Genomic DNA, 9,092 nt, shown 5'->3' with positions numbered 1-9,092 from the left:
CGAAACCAATGGACCCTCTCGGCTTCTTAATCACCCTTGTCCTCTGTCCAGGAGTTGCAAGTAGTTTCTGGTGTTTGTAGTATGCTGGAGGCCGTGGACAGCGCTGACCGAGGGGTGGGCTGTGATGCGGTAGGCACGTGGCACGGTGTACCGGGCGCCCGTTTGGTGTCTCGGGAACCCTGCACACATCGTTCGGGGCCGTATGTGGAAACCTCGGCCGGACTCCCTACGGATGGAACCTGAATAGGCGATAAACCTGGACTAGAGACTTGAGTGTTTAGGTAGGCTGTGGCCGACTCCCTCGCCAGGCTTCCGCTTGAAGGTTGCCGAGGTACACGACGTGTACATGGTGGTAAGTGGCGAGAGCGTGTGTGACGCAGTACACCCCTGCAGGGTTATCGTGAACTATTCGAATAGCCGTGTCCGCGGAAATGGACTTCTGGGTTGCCTATAACAGTTCATAGACAAGTGAAAGTGGATACTTTAAAATGCGCAAGATAAGCGTGAGTGCTATGGATGGCGTTCTCGTAGGGAGACGGGAGCGGATCCATAGTGGAGTATTGATATGGTGAATATGTGGACTCGTGTGCGCCACCTCAAAAGAGTTACTTGCAGTCGTAGTCAGGATAGCCACCGAGTCAAAGCTGGCTTGCTGCAGTTAAACTCCACCACCCCCTTTGTTGATACCGATGCATATGTAGATAGTTCTGATGTAAGTCTTGCTGAGTACATTTGTACTCACGTTTGCTTATTTTATGTTTTGCAGAGAGACGTCAGTCTCGCTAGTAGTTCCGTGTGGACTTCGACGTTTAGCTTGATACCTCAGCTACGATCTTGTGCCCTCGGCAGGATCTAGTAAATAGTCAGGCTTCTCAGCCTTTTTCATTTGTAGATGTCTGTACTCAGACATGTTAAGCTTGCGCATGTGCTCTGACTTGTATGCTCTGAATGTTGGGTCATGAGACCCATGTTTGTAATATCTGGCTCTTCGGAGCCTAATGAATAAATACTCTGAGTCGTAGAGTCTTGTTGTGATGCCATGTTGTATTTGCACATATCGAGCATATTGTGTGTATGATTGAAATGCTTGGTATGTGTGGGATTCGACAACCTAGTTGTTTATCCTTGGTAGCCTCTCTTATGGGGAAATGTAGTCTAGTGCCTCCTCGAGCCATAGTAGTCCGCTACAGCCCGGTTCACCGGAGTCCTGCTAGCCCAGCACTACTGCTCCGGAACACTTGACTGGCCGGCATGTGATTCACTTCGTTCCTGTGTCTGTCCCTTCGGGGAAATGTCACGCGGTGACATCCGGAGTCCTGCCTAGCCTGCTACAGCCCGGGTTCCCGGAGTCCTGTTAGCCAGTGCTACAGCCCGGATTCGCACGCTGCTGACCGACATGTTCGATGTTGATTCATGTATGCCTGTCCCCATACGTTAGTGCCGCTCTGGGTTCACGACTAGCCATGTCGGCCCGGGTTCTCTGTCATATGGATGCTAGCGACATTATCATATACGTGAGCCAAAAGGCGCAAACGGTCCCGGCCATGGTAAGGCGACACCCGTGGGGATACCGTGCGTGAGGCCGCAAAGTGATATGAGGTGTTACAGGCTAGATCGGTGTGACCTAGAATCGGGGTCCCGACACACGTATTGTCAAAGCAGAGATCGTGTCCCCTTATTACGGGATTCTCATCAATACGGGCGTGGGTAACCCAACCGTCCCGTTGGCATGATTCCTTGGGAATAGGTAGGTTTTAAGGCATACGAGGAGGCATTTGTTATTCATCGTCTTTATAAAGGGGCACAGACCCATCTTTCTCCTCTACGCCTAGGTCTTCCTTAACCCTTCCAACCTCGAGTTCCAGCACCCAGGTTTCAACTTAATTGCTCCAATCCTCCCAGTCATGTCCGGACCCATCCCTCAAGGCCGGTGGGTGGCTTCCTCTGTCACAGAGGAGGATATCGCGAAGCTCCGGGCGGCAAGATACCTGACCGCGGAAATCCTCCACAGGCTCCCTGCTAAAGGGCGGGTTATTCCTACTCCCAGATCTGCCGAGAGGATCGTATTCATCTTCCACTTCCTCCAGGGGCTAGGGTTCGCTCTCCATCTCTTCGTTCGCGAACTCATGTTCTATTACTGGCTAGATTTTCATGATCTAGTTCCGGACTCCTTTCTTCACATCTCAGCGTTCATCGTCATGTGCGAGGCCTTTCTCCGTATTCCCCCACACTTCGGCTTATGGCTCAAGACCTTTAATGTGAAGTCGAAGGTAATCGAGGGGAAGCAAGCGGAGTGTGGTGGTGCCATGGTGATCAAGCTTACCAAAACTCTTTGGCCAAAAGGCTCTTTCACGGAATCCTCCAACTTATGGCAATGGGAGTGGTTTTACATCACTGAACCCCGTGGTACCAAGTGGGCAGCTACACCTGCGTTCCGATCTGGCCCTCCAGTACAGCTTGCATCCTGGATCAATAAGGGGTTGGACTGGGGATCAATTGACGAAGTGCAGACTCTACAAAGCCGCATCCGGAATCTCCTTGAGAAGGACACTGGTCTCATCAATGTAATACAGCCAATGCTAGTCCGTCGGGTCCTGCCATTCTAGCAAAGGCCCCTCCGCATGTGGGAGTTCAATCCGGAAGGACCACAAACCCTTCAGCACTTCTTCGGCACGACGCACAGAGGAATGAGGAAGTTATTCTTCGGGACACGAAAACAGTGGCCGGATACCACCGAACCATCCGGATACCTCGGTAAGCACTCGACTCCCGAACATAGCTTAGTTAAATATCCCATAATAAGATACTGAGAAAACCATCTTCGAGCAGGGCTGGATGAAGATGGCGGAATGAATTAGGTGTTCGGCCCCTCTTCCCGAAGACTCAGCTGATCCTGTCTTAACAAGGATGCTGGTTCCGGCACCATATCAAGTGCCGGCGAAGGAGGAAAAGGAGGAGAGCAAGAAGGCCAAAGGTGGCCTCCATTATGAAGGTACACCAGAAACTATGTCCAGGGAGAGTGAGGCTCCCTCTTCCGAAGAGAAAAGAGAAGGAGAAACGGACATCCCTTCTCCCCATGGTAAGAAAAGGGCCGCCTCCGAAGGTTTGGAGGTAAAGGCTCCTAAGCGAGGGAAGATGCCCCTGTCAGGCGGTTCGGGTTTGGAAGAAGACGTTGTCGAACAGTTCCTCCATAAGGAGAAGCCTTTAGCCGAATCATAAGTGAACAAGGGTGTCTTAAACATATCCCGTTCTTTTCCAGTTACAACGGTAACATCTAGAATATATGTTTGCAGTCCGGCACGCAGTCTTCCTCAACAGTCCTCTTCCTCGGGGGATCTTCTTCTGGAGATGATGGAGAGCGAGACGCCTCCTCTAACCTCCTCTCCCAATAGGACGGACGATTTTGAGGTGTCATCCTAGAGGATCTCTCCTGATCAACAAATGGTGCGGGGGACAATGAAGACAACGCCCGAAGGTGAAACTTCGGTCGTCCAGGGTCCGGGGTGTGCGGCCCCTACGGGGACCAACAATAAAGGCCCCGGACTATCTGGTTTACAGCCGGAGACGACTCTAGGGTCGAGTGAACATATCCCTTCAAAGGGAGTCCGTACTCCCGCAGCCGCTTCCAGGAATCCGGAGGTGCCAGATTCATTGATGGACATGTTGCAGCATGCGTCTGTCTTAGAGGAATATCGTACCTTAATGGGTACGGTAGTTAAAAGGATTCCGTCCGCGAGAAGCGGATTAAATGTAGCCTTCACGGGCCTGCTAAGAGGCTTCGAGGTATGCAATGAAATATCTTCAATTGCACTCTATATGCAAAATGCACCTGTGTATAGATAGTAGCCCCTGAGACACTAGTTGGCGTCCAAAGGGAGGCAATCAGAGGATCGAAAAAGATATGCCCAGGAAATAATCTAATTAACCAGAACACAGGTTGTTACATCCATGGCGACTGCCCAGTCTACAGAGGTTGCAGGTCTGAAGCAGAAACTTGACGTGGCAGAATACGACGTCACGCTTATTAACAGGCAGCTCGACGAGGCGCAAGGTATGTTTGGAGCGGTCAGTATATCTATGTATAATAACATGAGCACGAAGCTGAGAATCATATACTGAGACATGCATAACTGCAAATAGTGCTGCCGCGGTAGAGACCCTTTGGGCTGAGCTTGCCCGAGTCAAGGAGCAAGCCAGGATGAGTAATGTGGCTGCCCAGAAGGCAGCTGATGAATGAAAGACCGAACAGGCTGCTCGGCGCCAGTGCGAGGAGAGAATATCTTCCATAGAGCGAGATCTAAAGGATGCCGCTGGGAAATGCCAAACAGTCAAGGAGGAGAACAAGGCCAAAGTAGCCAAACTCGACAAGGCGGAGGGAGTCCTGGACTAAGGGGTCCTCGGGCGTCCGACCTGTTAGCCCTGGGCCGGACTGATGGGCTGCAACGATACGAAGACCGGAGACTGCACCCATGTCCGGATAGGACTCTCCTTGGCGTGGAAGGCAAGCTTGGCGATCAAATATGTAGATTCCTTTCTCTGTAACCGACCTGGTGTAACCCTAGATCCTCCCGGTGTCTATATAAACCTAGTCCGGAGGAAGAGATACTCATTACCATAATCATACAGGCTAGACCTTTAGGGTTTAGCCATTACGATCTCGTGGTAGATCAACTCTTGTAATACTCATATTCATCAAGATCAATCAAACCGGAAGTAGGGTATTACCTCCATAGAGAGGGCCCGAACCTAGGTAAACATCGTGTCCCCTGTCTCCTGTTACCATCGACCTTAGACGCACAGTTCGGGACCCCCTACCCGAGATCCGCCGGTTTTGACACCGACATTGGTGCTTTCATTGAGAATTCCACTGTGTCGTCCCCAAAAGGTTTGATGGCCCCTTCAATCGTCAACGATGATGCTGTCCAAGGAGAAACCTTCCTCCCCGGACAGATCTTCGTGTTCGGCGGCTTCGCACTGCGGGCCAATTCGCTTGGCCATCTGCACCAGATCGATAGCTACGCCCCTGGCCATCAGGTCAGATTCGGAAGCTTGAAGTACATCGCAGACATCTGTGGAGACTTGATCTTCGACGGATTTGAGACCGCGGTGACCGTTCCTTGTCACCCCGATGAACATGACTTAAATCTGTCATCAGACCGCATCCATGAGATAGCTTCCGTAACTGCTCTGGCATTAGATCCGGAGCAGACCGCGCCATCCGAGGATGGGAAGCCCAACCCCGGCACGGAGTTTGCAGATTCCGCGACGTTGGAGCCGGACATAGACTTAACTTCACAAGATATCTGTGTCACCGGAACTCCGGACTCGTCTCCGGCTATAAGTTCCGAACCATATGCGTCCGCAGTTGCCGAGCTTGATCAGTTATTGATCTTCGAATTCAGCACCACAGACATCTTCCGACACTCGCCCCACGGTGATGTGCTGAACACGTTAAAGAATCTGTCCTTGGCGGGGGACTGACAGCCGAATTATGTCCGGTTTGAACTGGAGGCTGATGATGGGGGAGAATTTCGCTTCCCACCCGCCACCCACTTCATAGCCACAGTCGAGGACTTAACCGACATGCTTGACTATGACTCCAAAGACATCGATGGTATGGACAACGATGCCGGAGAAGAGGAGGCCCAAAACATGCCGTTCATAGGACGATGGACGGCCACTTCCTCATATGACGTATACATGGTGGATGAACCAAAAGATAATGGCAACGACAAGGAGAACCCAGCGAAGGATCACCCTCCTAAAACACAACCAAAGCACCGTCGTCAGCGGCTCCGCTCTAAATCGCGCCGCAGCAAAGACAACAACACCGGCACAGGAGACGATAACACTCCGGATGGTGCCGAAGACACAGAAGACCCCGACGAACAAACCGCCGAACAAGACAATCGGGAAGATGGGCAAGTCAGCCCTTATGAACAGGCCATAGAACAAGACTCGGAGGACGGTAGTTATCATCCGCCCTCCAAGGAGGAAGTGAGCCTCGGCAATGAAGATTTCATCGTGCATGAGGAACCCCTTAAGCAGGAGCGCTTTAAGCTTCAGCTAATAGCCACTGCGAGGACCCTGAAAAAGAAGCAGCAGTAGCTTCAAGCTGATCAAGACCTGGTCAATGACAGATGGACCGATGTCCTGGCAGCCAAAGAATACGGCCTTAAGTGCCCAGCTAAAAGTTACCCGAAGCACAAATTGCTACCTCAGCTCGATGACGAGGCGACAGCACCCGCACCAGCATCGCGCAAGGCGGCGGACCGACCACCGTGCGGTCGGGATAAAACAGCAACTCGAGCCGAAAACCAGACTGTCCCACCTCGCTGAAAAAGTAGGGATAAGACAGCTCGGGGTTATCCATATGACCTTCGTCAAGACCAGGATAGTAGAGAAGGACATACAAGATCGATCTATGGATCGCGAGGACGTGCCCTGACACACGATGACTGCTATCTATTCGAACGCGACAAACCTAGTCACGCCCGGGCCGAAAACCGCAGACGGACTCCATCGGACCTACGTCGCGATGCGGCCTGATATAAAGGTTCCGCACACCCTCTTTGCTTCACGGACGAAGTAATGGATCATGAATTCCCAGAAGTGGTATGGATCGAACCCGTAAACATCTAATCATACAACGGAATAACCGATCCCACAGTATGGATTGAGGATTTTATTCTCCACATCCACATGCCCCGCGGGGACGATCTTCATGCCATCAAAGACCTCCCACTAAAACTCAAAGGGCCAGCTCGGCAGTGGCTAAACAGTCTTCCTGAAAATTCTATTGGTAGCTTGGAGGACTTGGAAGAAGCTTTCCTTGACAACTTCCAAGGTACATATGTCCGGCCACCAGATGCCGATGACTTAAGTCACATAGTCCAACAGCCTGGAGATTCAGCCAGGAAATTCTGGACTAGGTTCCTAACTAAAAAGAACCAGATCGTCGACTTTCCGGATGCCGAAGCCCTAGCGGCCTTTAAACATAGCATCCGTGACGAATGACTCGCCCGCCACCTCATTCAGGAAAAGCCGAAATCCATGGCAGCCCTCACGACACACATGACCCGCTTCTGCGTGGGTGAGGATAGTTGGCTGGCCCGTAGCAAAAACACAGAAAGTGAAATGGGCACCTCCGAGGGCAAAAATAGCAACGGCAAGCTCCGACGCAACAGGCATAAACGCCGAAGCAATGGCGACAACACCGGTGACACGATAGTCAACGCCGGCTTCAGTGGCTCCAAGTCTGGCCAGCGGAAGAAGACATATAAAAGAAACAATCAAGGACCATCTAGCTTGGACCGCATACTTGATCGTCCGTGCCAAATCCATGGCACCGTGGACAAACCTGCCAATCATACCAACAGAGGTTGCTGGGTTTTTAAGCAGGCCGGCAAGTTAAATGCCAAAAACAAGGAGAAGGGATCGCAAAGCGAGGACGATGACGAGGAGCCCAGGCAGCCGAACACAGGGGGACAAAATAAGTTCCCCCCTCAGGTCAAAACGGTGAACATGATATATGCCACGCACATCCCTAAGAGGGAGCGCAAGCGCGCACTCAGGGACATCTATGTGATAGAGCTAGTCGCCCCAAAAGACAATCCATGGTCATCATGGCTGATCACCTTTGATCGCCGGGATAATTCGACCAGTTTCCATCATGGTGGTTCAGCCGCACTAGTCCTCGACCCAATCATTGATGGATTGCACCTGACGAGAGTCCTCATGGATAGTGGCAGCAGCCTTAATCTGCTCTATCAGGATATAGTGCACAAAATGGGCATTGACCCATCACGGATCAAGCCCACAAAAACAACCTTGAAAGGAGTCATACCAGGTGTAGAGGCTCGCTGTACGGGCTCAATTATGCTAGAGGTTGTCTTCGGATCCCCGGACAACTTCCGAAGCGAGGAGTTAATCTTTGACATCGTCCCTTTTCGCAGCGGCTATCACGCACTGATCGGATGAACCGCTTTTTCCCGATTCAATGCGGTGCCTCATTATGCCTACCTCAAGCTCAAGATGCCCGGCCACGCGGCGTCATAAAAGTTAATGGAAATACGAAACGTTCCCTGCGTACCGAGGAACACACCGCTGCCTTAGCAGCGGAAGTATAGTGCGGCCTTTTAAAGCAGAACCTTAATTTGGCGGCCAAGCTCCCGAACACCGTCAAGAGGGTCCGGACCATTCTGCAGCATGACAGCTCGGCTCGTCAAGAGCTCGACTAGCAATCCGGCCTCCTTCCCAGCCCCAATCAAGTGACGGCATTCGTACCGCGCGTACATAACTACGCACTCAAAGTACCATGGGCACAGACAGAGGCATACCTACCTTGTGATCCATAGTACGGCTCGACCGCTCCCGGACACACATACTTTCACTGTTTCTCTTTCCCCTTTCCCCCTTTTTCAGGTCTCTTTTTCACAGGCTTTCCGCGATGGCTTGTTTACCGGTCCTGTCAAAGGATCAACACCAAGATGGCAAGAAGCACAAGCGTGCAGGGGAATCTCTAAGGTGGTTTCGTTAACAATCACTCTCCCTTGGTTTTTGGCATGTTAAATAGGCAGTTGCTTATCGCACTATTTGTATCAATGCGCTTTGACGTATTAATAAAATTGCAATGAAAACAGTTCGCGGCCCAAATTCTGCGGCCCTAGCTCATTACCTTTGCTCCTTTTCTGTTTTCCTTTATTCTCTGTTAATAACCTAATCAAGTAGCACCCGTACACTTTGGTACGTTCCCATTTGCAAGGGGCTTCATAGCGCCCCACACTACGGCAACAAAGTCCGAACACTTTTTTATAGTACAGTTTGGCACCCCGAATTTAGCATTATATGCATTGGCTCCGAATCATGTCTTTGGTCAATAGTTGGGTTGCCCGGCTCCTGTGCTTGCTACCTTACGTTCTGCTATATCGGCTAAGGTAGTAAAGGGAGAACTACTGCGATTGTGCCCTGGTTTACCCAATGGAGCACCTCAGTAGAGAAAGCCGAAAACTGACTGTCATAATGCGGCGAGAGCCGGTCAGCTCTTCGGAGGTCTCAAATCGTTGGAGATTTTTTCCGCATTACGCGAACGA

The sequence above is a fragment of the Triticum aestivum genome, chromosome 7D, assembly GCF_018294505.1.
Source record: "Triticum aestivum cultivar Chinese Spring chromosome 7D, IWGSC CS RefSeq v2.1, whole genome shotgun sequence".
Classification (NCBI taxonomy): Eukaryota; Viridiplantae; Streptophyta; class Magnoliopsida; order Poales; family Poaceae; genus Triticum; species Triticum aestivum.
The sequence above is the reverse complement of the archived record's forward strand: the minus strand, read 5'-3'. Positions refer to the sequence as shown.